Raw genomic sequence first — 23,428 nt, 5'->3', positions numbered from 1 at the left:
AATATGGTCATGTTTTGGATCAGCGTTATTAGGCAATTGCACTGAAGGGTGGATGTGTTTCAGTTCCTGCGCAGGGAACACGTTGTGATGGGAAGGGCGGGCAGGGAGCAAGGAGGGTGCTGGGAGCCTGGGGCAGGAGTGGAGCCGGCAGCTGACTCGCCTGCCCGCACCACCACCTCTCATGTCCGCACCCCCCCAGGTGACAAACAGGCTCCTTTTTAATTTCGTTTCAGTTCTACTTGCCCTGGGGTGGAGCTTCTGTTCCTCTCTCACTTATCCCTCAGGCCCCCAAATCTCTCCTTCTCAGGTTTCTGAGGAGAAAGCTCCTCAGAGGAGCCGGTCTTCCTCCCAGGAGACTTCTCTCTCCACAGGACATCCGTAACAAAAGTCCAGAGCACAGAGGCGAGAAGCATTCCCAGCAAATTCGGTCCAGCCACACACATCCCAGGCTTAGTGACCCCTCGCCAGAAGCACACCTCGGGGTTCTGGGAAGAGAGCCAGACGCCATCAGGAGATGGCCCCCCCCCCAAGATCCCACACTTTTCTGTGTGTCCGCCAAGCACTCAGCTGCTCCCCTGTTCCCAGCAGAATCACCTGTTAAAAAATGCAGATGACAGGGAGGGCCCCTACCCCAAGCTGGTAGTAGGCTCTAGGGAAGCTTATTTACCTCAGATTCCCCTGGTGACCCTAAGACACAGCCAAGGTTGGAAACTGCCTGTTCCTCTCTTTGAGCCTCGGTTTCCCCATTTGATATCAAAGTTACTGCAAGAGTCTAGATGGAGGTTTTTGGAGGCAAAGGGAGGAAGAGGTGGCCTGACAGCTTCTCCAGTCCTTGGTTTGAGGAGTCTAAGAGGACCCAAGTGGACCAGAGGACTCTGCCTCCTGATGCTTGGGGCTGACTTAGGCTCTCACACCCCCAGGAGCCTCTCAGGTGACTGGATTGAGTCCCCGGCGGGCCGGGTGTCCAAGGGTGTCACTGCACACGCTGAGGGAGGTTCCCTCCCCTCACGGGCGCCCTTCCCCTTCCCCACACAAACCCCCGCTCCTCCCTGACCAGTTGTTGCCCATCCTGCGATTTCTTTTGGAAATCTCCACTGCCATCTCTTTACTATCCCCTATTTCAGAAGGGATGGTTTCTGTACAGCATGGAGGTGGGGTGAGTTGGCAAACTGGGAGAAGACTCGACCTGGCTGAGTCACTTCAAGAAGGGGGTGGGGAGAGCAGTGCCAGCCAAAGGTCACTTCCTGTGTGTCTTTTGTCCTGACAATAGGCGTGGCAAAGTTGTCAGCCAGGGGAAGCCCAGGACGGATTTTTACTTAAGAAAAGTCACTCTGCTCCTGTGTCGATGGAGGGGGAATGGACTGGAAGAAGCCAGCTTTGAGGTCTGCACACGACTGTGAAGCCTGAGATCATTCGGGCAACCGCTGCGCAGGCTGGGGTGTGGAGAGGAGGAGGAAGGAGAGGTGACAGCTGCGGTAGCTGATTGGCTGGTGACACGAGGGGGCGGAGTCAAGGGCGCCCGAGTATCTGGCTTTGAGAGCCTTGGGGATTGATTGTAGACACTGTTTGAGGAGATGGGAAAGCGGAGGAAAGGGACCATGTTATCTCCAGATTTAAGCCCCTAGTGCCAAGTGGCAGACCGGTTGTAAAGGTGCTGAAGTGCTTCCATGTCCTCTTGGTGAGACCTCGGAGAGACTGTTTCTGTTTTCATGGCAGGAGAGTGACCAGGGCTGTGGCACCAGGGTTAAAGTCCCCATCAGACCCAAAGGAACCCTGGTATGAATTAGAAAAAGGTGACGCCCCAGAGAATGCGAGAAAATGTTTGCAAATCAAATGTCTGATATGGGTCTAGTATCTAGAATATATTAAAAATTCTTAAAATTAATGCTAAAAAGCGAACAACCCAACTTAAAAAAAAATGGACAAAAGATCTGAATAGACATTTCTCCAAAGAAGATATACAAACGGCCAATAAGCACTTGCAAAGATGCTCAGCACCATTAGTCATTAGGTAAATGCAAATCAAAACCAATGAGATATCACTTCACACCCAGTAGGATGGATATGTAAAAGGAAAAACAAAACAAAACAAAACAAAAAACAGATAAGTTGGCAAAGATGTGGAGACTTTGGAACCCTTGAACATTGCTGATGGAAATGTAGAATGGTGCAGCTGCCCTGGAGAGCAGTTTGGTGATTCCTCAAAAAAATTAAGCCTAGAATCACCATATGATCCAGCAATTCCATTCCCAGGTATATATCTAAGAGAATAAAAACATAGGTTCAGGGCTTCCCTGGTGGTGCAGTGGTTGAGAGTCTGCCTGCCGATGCAGGGGACACGGGTTTGTGCCCCGGTCCGGGAGGATCCCACATGCCGCAGTGCAACTGGGCCTGTGAGCCATGGCCGCTGAGCCTGCGCGTCTGGAGCCTGTGCTCCGCAACGGGAGAGGCCACAAAGGCCACAACGGTGAGAGGCCCGCGTATCGCAAAAAAAAAACCCAAAAAAACCATAGGTTCATATAAAACCTCATACAAGCATACAGGAATGTTCATAGCAGCATTTTGTATGACAGCCAAAAAGAGGTAACAACCTGTGTGTCCCTCAACTGATGAATGAATACACAAAATGTGGAATAGCCACACAATGGGATATTATACAGTCATAAAAAGGAATGAGGTACCTATGTATGCTGCAGCATCGATAAACCTCGAAAACATTATGCTGAATGAAAGAAGACCGTCACATCAGACAACACTGTGGGGTTGATTCCATTTATATGAAAGTGAAGAATAGAGAAATCTATAGAGACAGAAAGTAGATTAGCGGTTGTGAAGGAATGGGGGAAAAGGGCAATTGGGAGATACGGAGTTATTTGCGGGGGCGGGGTGGAAATGTTCTGGAAATGGATAGTGGAGATGGTTGCACAAAATTGTGAATGTACTAAAGCCACCCAAGGAGCAAAAGAAGCCGTTCTTCCCCTTTAGGCACGTGGTTGACTTTGGCACCAGCTCCAAGATCTCTCTGCACAGTCCTCCAGCTGAAATTCCACCAACACAAATTCCCTAACCAAGCCTCTTCCACACGCCCAGACTTGCTCATTCTTGTCACTCTAGCTACGCTCCTTTTTTGACTTCACATACCCTGGGAGCCTCCCGGGGACTCACTCTGCCCCTTCAGACCCTCCCATGCCCCCACCCTTTCCACTAAACCACCTCCCCATTTTAAAACCCTGCTGCCTGCTCACCTCTTCCTGGAACCTCTCTTAGAGGAAACCCACTGACCTCCCATCAACCATTTGCACTTGTAAAAACACCCAATTGCCGGGTTTTACCCTGGGCTCTGCCACTTAAAGCCTGTGTGACTTTGTGAGAATCATATAACTTCTCTGGGTCTCAGTGTCCTCATCTATAAAATGCACATTGCCATGTGTCTTAGTCTGCTCATGCTGCCATAAAATACCATAGCTTGGGTGGCTTAAACAACATATACTTATCTTTTCTCAGTTCTGGAGGCTGGAATCTGAGATCAGGGTGCCAGCATGGTTGGGTTCTGGTGAGAACTCTCTTCCTGGCTTGTGGCAGATAGCTGTCTTCCCACTGTGTCCTCACATGGTCTTCTCTCTGTGTATGTGCATGGAGAGAGAGAAAACAAGCTCTCTGCTGTCTCTTATAAGGCCACTAATCCAGTGATGAGGCCCCACCCTCATGACCTCATCTAACCCTAATTACCTCCCAAAGGCCCCACATCCATATACCATCATATTGGGGGTTAGGACTTTGACATATAAAATTGGGAGGGGGGAGGCACAAACATTCAGTCCATAATGCTATGCTTATCTGCCAGATGGGATTCCATGGAATTATGGATGTGTAAAGCTTTGTAAGTGCAAAGTGCCAGACCCCTATGAAGGCTTATTATTTTTCATCATTAATGTATAGACATGCACGTGTATTTCCCTTCAGGGAAATACCAAACACTCTTTGCAAGCATCTGACCTCTACTAGTCTGGTGCTCAAGGGCAGGGGATGTGTCTGCTGCTTTTTGAGTGTTCTCTCAACCTATAAGGCTCGACTACCAGAAGACAGAATCCAAAATTCTCTCCCTCCTGGGATCCTAGAGCCGTGTTTTGCCTTGGATCATAGGTATTTGAGTTTCTGACTCTCAGGCCTGAGCATAAAGTCCTTAAGGTCAGGGGTTCTGCAGGGAGAGACTTCACTGTTCTAAACCTCAGTTTTCTTGTCTATAAATGGGGATAATAAGAGTACCTATCTCATAGCATTATTGGGGGGGAGGGGTTAAATGAAAAACCACATGGTAAGCTCACAATAAATGTTGGTGATGAAGATAAAGATGAAAAAAGAAAGAAAAAGATATAAATGATGAATTAGTTGTCTCTTGCTACATAACAAATCACTCTGACGTAGTAACTCAAAACGTCAGTAATCACTTTTTCTCTCTCATGGTTTTTGTGGGTGAAGAATTCAGGAGCACCTGGGCTAGGCAGTTCTATCCCAAATTCTCTCATGAGGCTGGGTTTTAGTCATCTGAAGGCTTTTTAAAAAATTTTTAATGGTACAACCACTTTTTATTTTTAAATTAATTTATTTTTTGGCTGCGTTGGTTCTTCGTTGCTGTGCACGGGCTTTCTCTAGTTGCAGTGGGCGGGGGCTACTCTTTGTTGCGGTGCATGGGCTTCTCATTGTGGTGGCTTCTCTTGATGCGCAGCGCGGGCTCTAGGCGCACAGGCTTCAGTAGTTGTGGCACGCAGGCTCAGTAGTTGTGGTATGCGGGCTTTAGAGCGCAGGCTCAGTAGTTGTGGCACACAGGCTTCGTTGCTCCGCGGCATGTGGGATCTTCCCAGACCAGGGTTCAAACCCATGTCCCTGGCATTGGCAGGTGGCTTCTTAACGACTGCACCACCAGGGAAGTCCAATCTGAAGGTTTGGCTTGGTGGAAGGATTCATTTCCAAGTGGTTCACTCACATGTCCCGAAATTAGTGCCGGAGGCTTGGTTCCTCTCCAGGTGGGCTTCTCCACAGAGCTGTTTGAGTGTCCTTACAACATGGCTTCTGGCTTACCCATTGAACGATCCGAGTCCAAGGGGGAAGCTGCAATACTTTTTATGATCTAGATTCAGAAGTCGTACACTGTCACTTCTGCAGAATCCTGTTGGTCACACAGGTCAGCCCTAATTTAATGTGGGCTATACATGAACATAAATACCAGCAGGTGAGGGTCATCGAGGCCCATCTTGGGACTAGCTACCACAGTATATTCTTCATGGGAGACCAAGTGTCCAGCCAGTAGAAAGTGGCACATCCAGGATTTGAATTTAAGTGTGTCTAGCTCAGACTCCGAGATCTTAACCATTACCTTATGCTCACACCCATGATCTCCATGTAAGCAATCACTTATTCATTCAGCAACCCTTGTCTAAGCACCTACTGTACTATGAGTGTGCTAGATGCTGGTGATGCCTTTGCCCTCAAGGAGACTCACAGTCTGGAAGGTGTGTGGGTGGCAGAGCTAGATCCAGCTCTGAAGCATCCTGGCTTCTAGTTCACTACCTTTTCTGTTCTGGGATGCTTGCATCACAGGGGGAAATCACTGAAGCTTGGCAACTCTTTTAGCAAAAGGAGGTGGAGGGGAATTACAGAAAATGAACTGAACTTGCAGCCAGAAATCCTGGGTCAAGATCTGTCTCTGACACTGATTTGCAGAATGCCTTTCGTAAGTCCCTCTTCCTCTCTGGGCTCAACTTCCCCATTTGCAGAATTACCTGTAAGGACCTTGACTGTGTGAATAGTTCACTCATTCAATTATCATTTATTGAGTACCTACTGTGGGCCCGGCACTGTGCCAAGTGCTGGAGACAGAGCTAGAACATGACAGAATCCCTGCCTTCCAGCTGTTCACATCCAAATGGAGGCTGAGAGACAATCAACAAACCAGGAAAAAGACCACTACAGACAGCCTGTGAACTATGAAGGGTGAAGCGATTGGTGGAGCATGACTTCATCCAGGGAAGCCTTCTCCAAAGAGCAGCAACTGAGCACAGACTGAATGATGATGAGGTGCCTCTGGGGAGACGGGAGTGCGAGCGTCCCAGGCAGAGGGAACAGAAGGCAAAGGCCCCGAGTCAGGACAGAAGTTTGCTGTGTCTGCTTACAACAGGGGTGCCAGGGTGCTTGGAGGGAGTAAGTCCAGGCCCAAGGGTGAGAGATGAGGACAGAGGGGTGTAGGAAGTATGTGGGCTGAATTCTAAGTGGGTTGGGAATCCTTTAGAGGGTTTTCAATAAGAGTGGCTTGCTGTGTGTCAAAAGGGCCCTCTGCCTGTTGTGTGGGGAGTGGGTTGCAGAGGGCAAGGGTCTGGGTTCTTTTTGGCCAAGACCTCCAGACAGCCCAGACTGGGACGTGGAAGGCAGGGACACCCTGTATCACCAGTCCCTGAGCTCACCAGCCATCTATCTTGCAAGGCCAGTGGGACATGGAAGTTGGCTCCAGGGGAGCCAGTTGCCAGGAAAGGCAACCTGGAGCTTGGGCCCCAGAAGCCATTCCTTAAATTCTCCATGAAGTTTTCCCAAACAGCCTTGGAACTTCCAGTGCCTTTTCTAGACACTGGGAATTGACCTCTGGTTGGGTTAACATAAACTCCCTCACCCTGGCATTCAAGGCCCTCCCAATCTGGGCCCCAGTCTACCTTCCAGACCCACCTCCCATGATCTCCAGCTTGCTCAGGACATCTCAGCTTCTCACCATCCCTGAATGCTCTCTTTACTTTCCTCCCTCCAAGGGTTTGTTCCCCCTGTTCCTTTACCTGAAATATTTTGCCTCTCTGAACCAGATCTTGATCAGTTATCTTTCAAGCTCCATCTCAAAATGCATATCTTTCATAATGACATTGCCTGTCTCTCTATTTGCATATTTTTAAAGGTTTTTATTAACATTTTTTATCATGGTAAAATAGACATAACATTAAATTTATCATTTATCCATCTTTAAGTGTACAATTCACTGGCATTAAGTACATTCACAATTCATATCCCCACTATCCATTTCCATCAATTTAAATCATCCCAAATAGATGCTCTGTATCCATATAAAAGCTTCTTAGTGGAGGCTGTATTCATTAGAACTCTTTCAGTTACAAGTGGCAAAAGGCCAGCTCAAACAGTTATTCTAGGAATAGAATCCATTGGCTCACATAGATGAAAAGTCCAGGTTAGTCTTCAGGCGTGGCTGGATCTAGGAACCCAAGCAATATCATCAGGCACACACATCTCTTTTTTGTGTGGTTACTGCCTCTCCCGGGCTTTCAAAGAGTGCTGTGGGCTTACCTCTTCGTGGCACCAGCATAGCATATTATTTTTGAAATGTTAGCCTCTGTGTTTTTAAGGAAAATTTGATTTTTTAAAACTGAGGTATAATTTACATATGGTAAAATGCACAAATATTAAAAAATTTTCCTATCTGTATACCTGTGTTATCATCCCAAAGATCAAAGTTTAGAACTTTTCCAGCAGTCACTTCCGGTGCCCCTCCTAGGTCAATAACAGTCACCCTCCTTCTCCCCAAGAGGTAACCACTTCTAAAACTATAGACTAGCTCTGCCAGTTACTGAACTTCATATAAGTATTGATAGAATTATATAATATTTACTCTTTCGTGTTTGGTTTCTTTTATTCAGAATGATGATTTTGACTTTTGTGTTTTGTGGACAGCAATAGTTCATCTACTTTTATGGTTGTGTGGTATCACATAGTACGAACTTACCAAAATTTGGTTTTTCAAACTCCTGTTGATGGATGTTTGGGTGGTTTCCAGTTTGGGCTATTATGAATAAAGTTGTTATGATTTATGCACTGTCTTTTGTAGACATATGTTTTCATTTCTCTTGGAGATATACCTAGGAGTGGAATTTCTGGATCATAAGGTAGACCTATGTTTATTAAAGTTGCCAAGTGGTGTTCCAAAGTGCCTATACAATTTCACATTCCCAGAGTTCCAGTGGCTCCACATCCTGGCCAACACTTGATGTTGTCAGTCTTCTTAATTCTAGCTATTCTGGGGGCAGGGGGAAATGGAGGGAGCTCATTGGGTTGTTTTTCATTCTTGTTAATTTCTGTTACCCAGAAGCCTTACATGTAATCCCCTGCCACCACCATTACAACAAAAAAATAGTAGGCTATTGTTTCAAGGCTACTGTCCTTTTCTGACCCTGCAGAAAAAGAGAAACCAGAATCTTTTCCTGGTTTTTGAGTTTCAAAAATTTAGGGTCTCAGGGCAACAGGAAAAGGCTTTTGTGCATTGATGACATGATTGTTATGGGAAAATGCAGGGGGTTTAAGAGTAAGGTTCTGCCTCCCTGAAACTAGACAAAAGTTTCTAGAGAAGAGTGAGGAGAGGGCTGGAGCATCAGCAAAGGGGGATATGAATGGTGTAACCCCTGAGGAAAGTAAGAGTAGAACCTGCCTCTTCTAGGGGCACAGCCCTAAACTTGGAGAGACCACAGAATCCCCAGATAAGTTCAAGGAAATTTAATGTGGAAAGGACCTGTGCTTTTCTCCTAGGCAGACTCTCTAGTAGAAAAATGGCGGTGTGTGGCTGGGCAGAAGAATCTCATATGTCTAACAGAGTTCCCTGTGCCCTGGGGGCCATCAGAGCTGAGCAATGGTTCCCGTGCACTTGGAAGGGCCCTGGAAGCAGCTGAGAGAGGGGGTGAGACTTCAGAACAAGGGACAACTTAGCAGTGGCCTGCGTAGGTGGGTGACCCCTCCTCAAATAGGAATAAAGATGTCTCAACAGATGTCAGCATGGATAAGTGATGATGCACCCCAGATGCTCCCCACAAGATCCCTAGAACTGAGACATCACCCCCAGAGAAATAGGAAAATCTCAACTTACCTGAGATTAACGTTTCCCACCTAATATGGGAGATCATAGCAGAGACTGAGCTCGCTTAACCAAAATAAAGTTAACTTTCTTGCTCACCTGAGCTCATGGACTGAACTTGGACCACTGTTGCACTTTCCACATGGTATTAGGCTTGTCTCTTTATATTCCTTTCCTCTCCTTGAGACTGTAACTGGAGGTCAGGGATGAGGTCTGATTCATCCTGGAATCAGCGACCTCCTGGCCCAGAGTAGGGGCTTGGTGAAAATTGGTTAAATATTGACTGTAAGCTCCCTGAGGGCAGGGAGAGAAAGAGGGCTACACGGCTGAGCAGCTACAATGGGTAAAGCCCTGTGCTGTGTTATCCACATTGGCTGCCACGAGAGGTCAGACTTTGATGATCCCGTTTTGCAGATAAGCGCATTAACAGCCAGAATTCACTGAGCACTCAGGCGCCAGGCACTCCACAGACACTAACTCGTGTAATCCTCACTACAAGCTGATGAGGCCGACACTGCTATTACCCCCATTTTACAGATGGGGAAACTGAGGCATGGAGCACTGACGTGATTGTGATGGGATTTGAATCCAGGCTGCATGATTCCAACACCCCTGGGCCCATTCCCAGCCCTGTGCGCCTGCTCCCTGCATGGTCCACTCTTCCTCTTTAATCCCTGCGCATCTCACTGGTGAACTCTTCACAACCTCCACACCTACTCTGACTTCCTTGATGCTCAAGAATGGAAATATTCACTCTTCCGTCCTTCACTCCTTTGCTCCCATAACACTTTATTTTTAGGATTTGTATAAGTAAGGATTTTGTTTATCTGCATGTAAGAGAAAATCCTAAGTAATAGTGGCATAAGAAATAAGAAGTTTGTTTCTTTCTTATGTAAAATAAGTATAAAGATATATAATCCGGGGCGAATAGAGCAGCTCCATTGTGTTGGTGACTAAGGCTATTTTTTCTGTTCCATCATCCTAGTATTGTGATCCCTTCACAAGGTGACAGTTTAGGTCAAAAGGGTTACTAAAGCTCCAGCCATTGCATCTACATTCCAAGTAGCAGAGAATAGAAAAGGAGATTGGCTGTTCCCTTTAAAAAGACTTCCCAGAAACCCCCACAACCTTTCCCCTTACATCTCACGGACCAAAATTTTGTCACATGATCACAACTCACTACAAGGGAGGCTGGGAAATACAATCTTTTAGTTGGAAGTTGAGAGAATGGCTATTAAGAAGAAAATCAGTCTCTGCCATATCATCAGTTTAGCCTTTGTCCCATCATATCTGGGATGGTTTATCTGAATATCTATCTCCACAGCTAGAATTTCTTGAGGGCAGATTCTTGTCATCTGCATCCACATATCTCAGAGTCTAGCACACATTGGAGCCACTTCTAATGGAGGAGTAGGTAACTAGGTGTTACATTTCTTTGGAAGTCCTGATTCCCCTTGTATGGTTCTCTGGCCACAACAAGTCTCCAGTAATTGTTAAATTGAAATAAATTTAAATGTTCTTGTCCTCAATTTCCTCATTTTCAAAATGGGTAAAAATGACCTCAAAAGTCAATCCCAGTTTGGACATACTCAGTGTTTGTTATATAAAATTGGAAATAGTTATGTTAAAAAATGAAAACCTTGCCAGTTAGGTACTGTGTATAGCTTTTGTTCTTTCTCTGATTCTTCTGTATAAACACACACACACACACATATATATATATATATATATACTTTGCATATAAATAGAACCCACTGTACATACCATTCTATAAATAGCTGTTTCACTTACTAACATATGAAGTGATTTGTGCTTACGTCCATGACAAACTAGCTTGTAGAGATCAAGCCTCTCAATAAACAACTAGAAAACCTACATAAAATTGTTGAAAAGAAAAATAAAATCTGTTAGAAGGCTTCAAAGGGCTATCCAGGAAGCCAGGACTTGAGGAATCAAGATCCCAGAGTAGGAGAAACACATGGAGGTGAGCCCGATATTCTAGGTGCTTTTCCATGAATTTGCCAACTTCAAAGTAGCTGGATGGAGAGACTGAGCAGAAAGAAGATGCTAAGACACAGAGAGGCCAAGCAGAGTCTTCCACAGTCTCACAGGCCGGAGAGACAAAAATAATTTTTGCTAAACACATTTCTGGGCCATTACACGTTCCCCTGGAGCATATATGAACATTCACTGGAGGTCACAGAACTTATCCGTGCTAGAATTTCCGCACTGGAAAGAACTCCAGAGATAATGTAACCAAACACTTCATTTTGTGGAGGTAGCAACTGAGGCCCAGAGATGTTGAGTGACTTGCCCAGGGTCATACAGCAAATGGGTACAGCCTCCTGGTGCAACCCCTTCTTGCACTGTATCGCTCTGTAGCTGTTGCTGCTCTTCCAGCCTTCAGCTCCCCATTCCTCTCCACACATCCTAGCCAGAGAGAGAGAAACAGACAGAGAGAGAGGGAGAGAGATATCAAGTTAACCTCACTTCTGATTGTGATCTTTTAATAAGTGAAAGTGCTTTTTAAAAAGGAAACCAACACAAACCCTTTTATAAATTACTGGGCATTTTTCCTAATTAACAAAGTAATACAAATTTATTAATGAAATGTTAGAAAACATACAGATAAGTGAAAACCGAAAGCACCCACAAATTTTTCTCTCCTTCCCATCTATCCCTGATACAGCCACTTTAAGCTCTTTGATACATAAATATGTATATTTTTTCACAAAATGAGTTTATGCATACCTAGTCACTTATAACTTGCTCCTTTAACATTCGTATGATAATCAGGTTTCACATAATTCTGTATTCTCTAATATGATATCTGTATCTCTAATATCTGTATAATAGCTCACTCTATCGATGTACCATCATTTATTTGACCAATCCCCTATGGTTAGACATCTGGATTCTTTTCAGTCTTTTACTATTATATGCAATCCTGCGATGAACATCTTTATGCATATCTTAGTGATAGCCATGATTATTTTCTCAGGAAAAATGCTTAGACTATGGACTAATAGTCTGAACATTTTTAAAGCTCTCAACATCTGGCTCCAAATTACCCTCCAGGAAGCCTGTAGCAAGGTACACTCCCTGCATCGGTGTGTACGCAAAACCAATGTGCTTTACTTGAGGGGGGGATGGAAGGAGCAGGCTTGTCATTCCAGCTTGATGTGCGCCATTCTTGCTCACCTTCCCTGACACACAGAGCTTCACAGCATGCCAGTCTAATTAATTTAGAGTGGAGAAGTTAGACTACCTGCCCAAGGCCAGAAACTCTAGAACTGAGTCAAGGGTCAAGTTGAAAGGATCAATTTTGACAACGCTAAATCACATGCTTGCTACTTGGTCCACTTTAGCCCTGAAGGAGGCACAGCTGCTCTCACAAACTAACCAGGAAAGTAAACAAGGGAAGGGCCATCTTGCCTACTTTGGGCAGGCGTATGAAAAATGCCCACTTGGGTCTCTCAGCCTCCAGAGTGCAGTCCCCTGAGGAAGTGGCCAGGTTCATAATGTGATGGGTGGGGAGCTAGACTGGCACTCTGCCAGATCTACCAGTCCACAGCTTGGTGCATAGTTGGAGCCCAATGTGAGTGGCATCATTTCCTCTGGGTCTTAGGCGCTTTGCAGTTTTCCAGTCTCCCCTGTGCAAATGAGAAGATAACTCCCTTGGTTAGCAGGGGATCTCAATGTTCTCAGCTAAGACTTTAACTGAGATTGGTTTCAGGTCAAAAGACACAGATTCTGTGACTGATCAGCTGGGTTCTGTGGCTGGTTGCTGGGTCACCTTGGGCAAGTCCCCTCCCTTCTCTGGACCTTCTTAGTTTCCCCACGTGAACAAGGAATCAGTTGGCCTAGATGTGGTGGGACGTGTATCCTGTTTCTTAGAGGAGAGGAAAGAATGGAGGGACTCAGTTCCTGAGCACCCACCAGAGGCAAACACTTTGCATACATAGGAGTATTTAACACACAGTGGCTCTGTGAGGAAGTAGACATCTGTGCCTGTCCAGCACCGATGCCCTGTTGTTTTGTTAATAGCACCCTGATTTTCTTTTACAAAACCATCCCTTACCCACTTCTAGTCCTGTGACTTGGGAGGGGCTGACCCCCACTCCAGTTGTAAGCATGTGACTCAGGCTTGGCCAGTCAGAGCAACCATGATGGTTTCAGGGCTGGGCATGTGACCCAAGCCAGGCCAATGGGAGTCAACCCTAGGAATTTTGCTGGAGGTCTGGGGAAGGAAGTGATCTCTCGGCTTGCGATTGCTTAACTGGCCATTTCCGCGTCCCTGTGGAGAGACCCAGCCTGCTAATAAAACTGATATAAAAGTAAACAGTCAAGAGGTAGAGGGAGACAGATTTATGACAACTTCCCTTGAGCTTCTGACATGGTCTGTGTCTGAATCCAGAATGACTTCCTGCATTTTTCAGTTTAAAGCCCCTTTTGGCTAAAGCTAGTTATAAGTGGGTTTAATGTACCCTGCTACCAAAAGATCATCACTAAAATCCTGGACGTGGCATAGGCGTTATTATTCTCACTTACAGTTGAGGAAGCAGAGGCTCAGAGAAGCAAAGTAAGCAGAGGACTAACAAGTGGCAGAGTAGATATTTTTAATCTACTTCTTTTTAAAATTAAAGTATAATTAACTTACAATGTTGTGTTAGTTTCAAGTGTAGAGCGAAGTGATTCGTTATACATATATTCTTTTTCAGATTCTTTTCCATTATAAGTTATTACAAGATATTGTTTATAGCTCCCTGTGCTATACAGTAGGTCCTTGTTTTTTTACCTATTTTATATATAATAGTGTGTATATGTTAATCCCAAACTTGTAATTTATCTCTACTTCTTTTTAATCCATACCTCTAGTCTCTACGCAGGGGCTCAAGTGGTTCCCCCTTTTTAGTTTTCTTTCACAAACCACAGAAGTAGGAATAGGCTTGTGGAGCCAGACTGATCCAGGTCCCAGACCTGGTTCAGCTGCTTCCTACCTGTCTGATCTTGAAGTGACTCACTGGCTGTATTCTCTGAACAAGTCTCCTTATCTCTTTGTGCCTCAGTTTTCTCTTCTGCAAAATAGGATAATAGTCCCTACCTCATGGGATTGTTGTGAGCAGATATATTAGATTATGTAACACTCTTAGAATAGCCTGACACAGAGTAAGTCTGACACAAGGGCTAACCATTTTTCTTCTGCTGTCTGTATACTCTTAGTAAGTTGGCTACTCCCTCTCCACCCCACACACCCAGCATATGGCCTGAGTTATCTCATGATACATCAGTCTCAAATGGCACAAGAAAACAACACATACCCTAGTCACCAGGGACTTCAAATAATGTCTGACATACTGTTTCTCAACTGCTGATGTTTCTAAAAGTGCTGATCACTATGGACTGAGCAGGCCTAAAACCAGCCCAAGAAGTGAAACTTTGGAGAGGAATTCCAAATAATCAAGCCTCTGCTGAGTTGCAGAAAGGAGAGGGGGGATGGATATAGACCCAGCCATTTCCAAGGTATTTTCCCCCCTTCACTCCTATCAGCTGTAGAGAGCAGAAATGCATTTCCTCGAGAGTTTATAACAGTTGTGATTGGTTCAAGATGGCGGAGTAGAAGGACGTGAGCTCACTCCCTGTCGCGAGAGCACCGGAATCACAACTAACTGCTGAACAATCAAGGACAGGAAGACACTGGAACTCACCAGAAAAGATACCCCACATCCAAAGACAAAGGAGGAGCTGCAATGGGACAGGGGGAGGGGCGCAATCACAATACAATCAAATCCCGTAACTGCTGGGTGGGTGACTCACAAACTGGAGAACACTCACACCACAGAAGTCCACACACTGGAGTGAAGGTTCTGAGCCCGACATCAAGCTTCCCGACCTGGGGGCCTGGCAACGGGAGGAGGAATTCCTAGAGAACCAGACTTTGAAGGCTAGCGGAATTTGATTGCAGGACTTTGATAGGACTGGGGGAAACAGAGACTCCACTCTTGGAGGGCACACACAAAGTAGTGTGTGCATCGGGACCCAGGGGAAGGAGCGGTGACCCCATAGGAGACTGAACCAGACCTACCTGCTAGTGTTGAAGGGTCTCCTGCAGAGGTGGGGGGTGGCTGTGTCTCACCGTGGGGACAAGGACACTGGCAGCAGAAGTTCTGGGAAGTGCTCCTTGGCCTGAGCCCTCCCAGAGTCAAGCATTAGCCCCACCAAAGAGCAAGTAGGCACCAGGGTTGGGTCGCCTCAGGCCAAACAACGACAGGGAGGGAACCCAGCCCCACCCATCAGCAAACAAACGGATTAAAGTTTTACTGAGCTCTGCCCACCAGACCAACACCCTGCTCTCCCCACCACCAGTCCCTCCCATCAGGAAACTTGCACAAGCCTCTTAGATAGCCTCATCCACCAGAGGGCAGACAGCAGAAGCAAGAAGAACTACAGTCCTGCAGCCTGTGGAACAAAAACCATATTCACAGAAAGATAGGCAAGATGAAAAGGCAGGGGGCTATGTACCAGATGAAGGAACAAGATAAAACCCCAGAAAAACAACTAAATGAAGTGGAGATAGGCAGCTTTCCAGAAAAAGAATTCAGAATAATGATAGTGAAGATGACCCAGGACCTCGGAAAAAGAATGGAGGCAAAGATCAAGAAGATGCAAGAAATGTTTAACAAAGACCAAGAAGAATTAAAGAACAAACAGAGATGAACAGTACAATAACTGAAATGAAAAATACACTAGAAGGAATCAATAGCAGAATAACTGAGGCAGAAGAACGGATAAGTGACCTGGAGACAGAATGGTGGAATTCACTGCTGCTGAACAGAATAAAGAAAAGAGAATGAAAAGAACCAAAGACAGCCTAAGAGACCTCTGGGACAACATTAAACACAACAACATTCGCATTATAGGGGTCCCAGAAGGAGAAGAGAGAGAGAGAAAGGACCCGAGAAACTATTTGAAGAGATTATAGTTGAAAACTTCCCTAACATGGGAAAGGAAATAGCCACCCAAGTCCAGAAAGCGCAGAGTCCCAGGCAGGATAAACCCAAGGAGAAACACGCTGAGAAACATAGTAATCAAATTGACAAAAATCAAAGACAAAGAAAAGTCACTGAAAGCAACGAGGGGAAAACGACAAATAACATACAAGGGAACTCCCATAAGGTTAACAGCTGATTTCTCAGTAGAAACTCTACAAGCCAGAAGGGAGTGGCATGACATATTTAAAGTGATGAAAGGGAAGAACCTACAACCAAGATTACTCTATGAAACAAGGATCTCATTCAGATTCGATGGAGAAATCAAAAGCTTTACAGACAAGCAAAAGCTAAGAGAATTCAGCACCACCAAACCAGGTCTACAACAAATGTTAAAGGAACTTCTCAAAGTGGGGAACACAAGAGAAGAAAAGGACGTACAAAAACAAACCCAAAGGGCTTCCCTGGTGGCGCAGTGGTTGAGGGTCCGCCTGCCGATGCAGGGGCCACGGGTTCGTGCCCCGGTCCGGGAAGATCCCACATGCCGCGGAGCGGCTGGGCCCGTGAGGCATGGCCGCTGAGCCTGCACGTCTGGAGCCTGTGCTCCATAGCGCGAGAGGCCACAGCAGTGAGAGGCCCGCATACCGCAAAAAAGTAAATAAATAAATTAAATTAAAAAAAACCCAAAACAATTAAGAAATGGTAATAGGAACATGCATATCGATAATTACCTTAAACGTGAATGGATTAAATGCTCCAACCAAAGGACACAGGCTCCCTGAATGGATACAAAAACAAGACCCATATATATGCTGTCTACATACAAGAGACCCAATTCAGACCTAGGGACACATACAGACTAAAAGTGAGGGGATGGAAAAAGATATTCCATGCAAATGGAAATCAAAAGTAAGCTGGAGTAGCAATACTCATATCAGATAAAATAGACTTCAAAATAAAGAATGTTACAAGAGACAAGGAAGGACACTACATCATGATCAAGGGATCAATCCAAGAAGGAGATACAATAATTATAAATATATATGCACCCAACATAGGAGCACCTCAATACATAGGGCAACTGCTAACAGCTATAAAAAAGGAAATTGACAGGAACACAATAGTAGTAGGGGACTTTAACACCTCACTTGCACCAATGGACAGATCATCCAGACAGAAAATTAAAAAGGAAACTCAAGCTTTAAATGACACAACAAACCAGACAGATTTAATAGATATTTATAGGACATTCCATTCAAAACAGCAGATTACACTTTCTTCTCAAGTGTGCACGGAACATTCTCCAGGATAGACCACATCTTGGGTCACAAATCAAGCCTCAGTAAATTTAAGAAAATTGAAATCATATGAAGCATCTTTTCTGACCACAACACTATAAGATTAGAAATCAATTACAGGGAAAAAAACGTACAAAACACAAACACATGGAGGCTAAACAATACATTACTAAATAACCAAGAGATCGCTGAAGAAATCAAAGAGGAAATCAAGAAATACCTAGAGACAAATGACGATGAAAATACTATGATCCAAAACCTATGGGATGCAGCAAAAACAGTTCTAAGAGGGACGTTTATAGCAATACAAGCCTACCTCAATAAACAAGAAAAATCTGAAATAAACAATCTTACCTTACACCTAAAGGAACTAGAGAAAGAAGAATAAACAAAACCCAAAGATAGTAGAAGGAAAGAAATCATAAACATCAGAGCAGAAATAAATGAAATAGAAACAAAGAAAACAATAGCAAAGATCAATAAAACTAAAAGCTGGTTCTCTGAGAAGATAAACAGAATTGATGAACAATTAGACAGACTCATCAAGAAAAAGAGGGAGAGGACTCAAATCGATAAAATTAGAAATGAAAAAGGAGAAGTTACAACAGACACCGCAGAAATACAAAGCATCCTAAGAGACTACTACAAGCAACTCTATGCCAATAAAATGGACAACCTGGAAGAAATGGACAAATTCTGAGAAAGGTATAACCTTGCAAGACTGAACCAGGAACAAATAGAAAATATGAACAGACCAATCACAAGTAATGAAATTGAAACTGTGATTAAAAATCTTCCAACAGGGCTTCCCTGCTGGCGCAGTGGTTGAGAGTCCACCTGCTGATGCAGGGGATACGGGTTTGTGCCCCGGTCCGGGAGGATCCCACATGCCGCGGAGCAGCTGGGCCTGTGAGCCATGGCCGCTGAGCCTGTGCGTCCGGAGCCTGTGCTCCGCAACGGTCCACGTATCGCAAAAAAAAAAAAAAAAAAAAAAAAAGTTCTTCCAACAAACAAAAGTCCAGGAACAGATGGCTTCACAGGCAAATTCTATCAAACATTTAGAGAAGAGCTAACACCCATCCTTCTCAAATTCTTCCAAAAAATTGCAGAGGAAGGAACACTCCCAAACTCATTCCATGAGGCCACCATCACCCTGATACCAAAACCAGACAAAGATACTACAAAAAAAGAAAATTACAGACCAGTATCACTGATGAATATAGATGCAAAAATCCTCAACAAAATACTAGCAAACAGAATCCAACAACACATTAAAAGGATCAGACACCATATTCAAGTGGGATTCATCCCAGGGATGCAAGCATTCTTCAATATATGCAAATCAATCAATGTGATACACCATAATAACAAATTGAAGAAGAAAACCCATATGATCATCTCAAGAGATGCAGAAAAAGCTTTTGACAAAATTCAACACCCATTTATGATAAAAACTCTCCAGAAAGTGGGCATAGAGGGAACCTACCTCAACATAATAAAGGCCATATATGACAAACCCACAGCAAACATTGTTCTCAATGGTGAAAAACTGAAAGCATTTCTTCTAAGATCTGGAACAAGACAAGGATGTCCACTCTCACCACTATTATTCAACATAGTTTTGGAAGTCCTAGCCACGGCAATCAGAGAAGAAAAAGAAATACAAATTGGAAAAGAAGAAGTAAAACTGTCACTGTTTGCAGATGACATGATACTATACATAGAGAATCCTAAAGATGCCACCAGAAAACTACTAGAGCTAATCAATGAATTTGGTGAAGTTGCAGGATACAAAATGAATGCACAGAAATCTCTTGCATTCCTATACACTAATGATGAAGAATCTGAAAGAGAAATTAAGGAAATACTCCCATTTACCATTGCAACGAAAAGAATAAAATACCTAGGAATAAACCTACCTTGGGAAACAAAAGACCTGTATGCAGAAAACTATGACACTGATGAAAGAAATTAAAGATGATACAAACAGATGGAGAGATATACCATGTTCTTGGATTGGAAGAGTCAATATTGTGACAATGACTATACCACCCAAAGCAATCTACAGATTCATTACAATCCCTATTAAATTACCAATGGCATTTTTTACAGAACGAGAACAAAAAATCTTAAAATTTTTATGGAGACACAAAAGACCTCGAATAGCTAAAGCAGTCTTCAGGGGGAAAAAATGGAGCTGGAGGAATCAGACTCCCTGACTTCAGACTATACTACAAAGCTACAGTAATCAAGACAATATGCCACCAGTACAAAAACCGAAATACAGATCGATGGAACAGGATAGAAAGCCCAGAGATAAACCCACACACTTATGGTCAACTAATCTATGACAAAGGAGGCAAAAATATACAATGGAGAAAAGACCATCTCTTCAATAAGTGGTGCTGGGAAAACTGGACAGCTCCACATAAAAGAATGAAATTAGAACACTCCCTAACACCATACACAAAAATAAACTCAAAATGGATTAGAGACCTAAATGCAAGATCAGACACTGTAAAACTCTTAGAGGAAAACATAGGAAGAACAGTCTTTGACATAAATCACAGCGAGATCTTTTTTGATCCACCTGCTAGAGTAATGGAAATAAAAATAAATGGGACCTAATGAAACTTAAAAGCTTTTGCAAAGCATAGGAAACCACAAACACATGAAAAAACAACCCTCAGAATTGGAGAAAATATTTGCAAACGAACCAACGGACAAAGGATTAATCTCCAAAATATATAAACAGCTCATGCAGCTCAATATTAAAAAAAAACAAAGAACCCAATCCAAAAATGGGCAGAAGACCTAAATGGACATTTCTCCAAAGAAGACATACAGATGGACAAGAAGCACGTGAAAAGCTGCTCAACATCACTAATTATTAGAGAAATGCAAATCAAAACTACAATGACGTTATCACCTCACACCAGTTAGAATGGGCATCATCAGGAAATCTACAAAGAACAAATGCTGAAGAGGGTGTGGAGAAAAGGGAACCCTCTTGCACTGTTGGTGGGAATGTAAATTGATACAGCCACTATGGAGAACAGTATGGAGGTTCCTTAAAAACTAAAAGTAGAATTACCATATGACCCAGCAATCCCACTACTGGGCATATACCCAGAGAAAACCATATTTCAAAAAGACACATGCACCCCAGTGTTCATTGCAGCACTATTTACAATTACCAGGTCATGGAAGCAACCTAAATGCCCATCCACAGACAAATGGATAAAGAAGATATGGTACATATATACAATGGAATATTACTCAGCCATACAAAGGAACGAAATTGGGTCATTTGTAGAGACGTGGATGAATCTAGAGACTGTCATACAGAGTGAAATAAGTCAGAAAGAGAAAAACAAATATTGTATATTAACGCATATATGTGGAACCTAGAAAAATCGTACAGATGAACTGGTTTGCAGGGCAGAAATTGAGACATAGATGTGGAGAACAAACGTATGGTCACCAAGCGGGGAATGCTGTGTGTGTGTGTGTGTGTGTGTGTGTGTGTGTGTGTGTGTGTGAGATGAATTGGGAGATTGGGATTGACATATATACACTAATGTGTATAAAATACATAACTAATAAGAACCTGCTGTATAAAAAATAAATAAAATTTTAAAAATTTTTAAAAATTTAAAAAGTTGCTACCACAAGTGCTGACTCAGTTCCAAAGGGTGTATCAGTCTGGTAAAGTGTAAAATATAGGGGCCCTGGAGACTCACCAGGGAATGGGAGGGGGCTTACTATGGATTCAGGGTGAGTTCTGGTTGTGGGGTTATGCTAATACACAGGGGGCTGGTCAGAGGAACAAATGGGGAATCCTTTGCCTCTCAGTTTCATGAAAGTCAGAGCTGGAGCCCAGGATAGTAACATGGTCCGTCAGTTATCCAGAATCCAAAGTCTCCTATTTCTGGGCATTACCATCAGCCCTTTAATCCCTACCTTGTAGACAGGATCAGTGGTCTCTGAGCTACCATTTATGGAGCACTTGCTAAGTGCTTTACATAAATGACCTCATGGAACTTACCAGCAGCCCCATCAAGTTGAAGATTACAGTACAGTCATTATGACTTTGGATCTTGTAGCCAGGCTGCATAGGTTGGATTCCCAGTTCTCCTGTGTGACCTTGAGTAAGTTACTTAACCTCTCTGTACCCCAGTTTTCTTCTCTGCAAAACAGTGATAATAATAGTTCCTGCTTTTTCAGGGTGTTGTAAGCACCTGGAGCATTTAGAAAAGTGCATGGCACAATGGCAGCTGTTTTAATTAACCTTCATTTCACAGATGTGGACACTGAGGCGGGAAGGAGAGATCACTCGTACCATACACAGCTCATGAAGCTGGGCCTCAAACTGGCTCTACACCATTTCACCACCACTGAGTGGAATTTCCCTCTACTCAGAAGAGGCTAAGATACCCCCATGAAATGAAATATCCCCAAACTCACACACAGCCACCCCTCCCAGTTCCCTCCTTCTTTTTTTTTTTTTTTGGACGCGAGGCGGGCCAGGGATGAAACCCGGGCCCCCTGCAGTGAAAGCACGGAGTCCTAACCGCTGGACCGCCAGGGAATTCCCTCCCTCCTTCAAAAACACCCACCTCTCCCACTCAGTTTGAGTGTCTCTTTTGGAGTGTTGAGATAAGATAACAGTTGAGCGGTTCCAGTGGAGTTGTCCTGGCGCTGAGGAGAGAGGGGAAACTGCTTCTCTTCTCCAGCTCTGGAAATGAAGGCAGCCGGTAAGAATTCTCAGGCTCCTAGAGTCAGGGCAGAGGAGACCTGCAGAAGAACCACACCCCCATCCTTACGCTTCAGGATGCTAATTGGAACACATTGAATTTTGAAACGAGCTCATTTGAGCGGCTGGGGAGAAACAGCTGAGGAGTGTGGGGTTCTAGACCTTGGGGGTCTCTCTAGTTCCCCGTGGAAGCTCTAGGGGTAGGGTGTCTATCTGTCAATCCCAGTCTTTGCCTGGCTTTGTCTGTCTTTTCCTAGTTTGGCCTCTCTGGCAGGGACACGGAGAAGTGGGGTGTCACTAGATGTCTTTGTCAGTCGGGCTGTGGTTCACTTTGTCAAACATCATCGCATCTCTGACTCTCTCTCTCTCTCTCTCTGCTTTATTTTGACTCATCTATTTTTGTCTGCCCTCGGGTGTGCGTGCGTGTGTGTGTGTGTGTGTGTGTGTGTGTGTGTGGCGGGGAGGATGTTCTCGCCAGGGTTCTGATCCTGCTTTCAACCTCTCCCTCCAGACCCCAGGAACCTCCGCACCGTGCAGAGCCGGAGGCCGGGGCGCTCTGCGGGAGCAGCTTTGACCCTGGGGCAGGTGTGGGAGAAGGGGTCCGAGCCCGTGGCGCCCCCTCGCTCCCCTTCCAGCGTGCGCGGAGAGGGGGGCGGCCTAGGAGCACAGAGCGGGAGGCGGGGGCACTGCAGGCCCGGGGGCCCAGGTCTCCGCCTCCCTCCCGCCTTCCGGGCTGGCGCCCCTCGGCGCAGCTCCTCCTACCGCGCCCCGCCTCTGGGTCCGCTCCTTCGGCGCTCCTGCCGCCGCAGCCGAGCACCGAGCAGCCTGGCTGCCGCGGACGCCTCGCCACCAAACTTTCCCGGGAGCCGGCGCCGGTGAGTCGGAGCGGAGAGCGGGCAGGGCGCGGGCAGGGGCTGGAGTGCGGCCGCGGCTGCGGGGCGAGGCTGTGCGTGGCCGGGCTTGGATCTGGGCATCCCCACGGAGCCGCAGAGCTCCCGGAGCCGCCGGCGTGGGGTGGACGCGCTCCGGGGCCCTGGCGACTGTGGGCGGCGCGGGTAGGGTCCCGGAGCGCGGCTGGCTCCGCGGCATCCTGTCTGATACCCAGCTCTGGCCCCCGCCCCGACGCGCACACACCTGTGGCTTTGCCTGGGTTCGCCAGCGTGCGCGCCCCAGGCGTCTGCCTCCGGCTCCGGCAGGGGGGGCGAGTCTCCGTTTTTCCCAGAGCTGCCCTAGGCTCTGAGTTTGATGTTCCCCGCAGTCCGAGCCCATCTCTTGAGTGCGTTGAATATGCCAGACACTGGGTATCCGTGATCTCTTTCGGTTCTCCCTTTAACTTGATGAACCGGCATTATACCCATTCTACAGAGAAGGAAAGAGGCTCAGAGAGGAAAAGTTGTGACCAGGAGCACCACCGAGTCAAGGAGAGAGCCAGGGTTTTGAACCCGAGTCAGCCTGACCCACACCACTTAATGACATGCGGGCAAGCCCCAGG

General features: G+C 45.4%; 1 pseudogene; it reads right to left on the bottom strand.

Moving 5' to 3' along the window:
* The window catches only part of LOC136129024 (store-operated calcium entry-associated regulatory factor-like), a 50,484-nt pseudogene extending 27,279 nt beyond the window's left edge, over positions 1 to 23,205 (bottom strand).
* Between the last annotated feature and the right edge of the window lie 223 nt (positions 23,206 to 23,428).

Source organism: Phocoena phocoena, chromosome 10, assembly GCF_963924675.1.
Source record: "Phocoena phocoena chromosome 10, mPhoPho1.1, whole genome shotgun sequence".
In the NCBI taxonomy this organism is placed as follows: domain Eukaryota; kingdom Metazoa; phylum Chordata; class Mammalia; order Artiodactyla; family Phocoenidae; genus Phocoena; species Phocoena phocoena.
The sequence above is the reverse complement of the archived record's forward strand: the minus strand, read 5'-3'. Positions and strand labels throughout refer to the sequence as shown.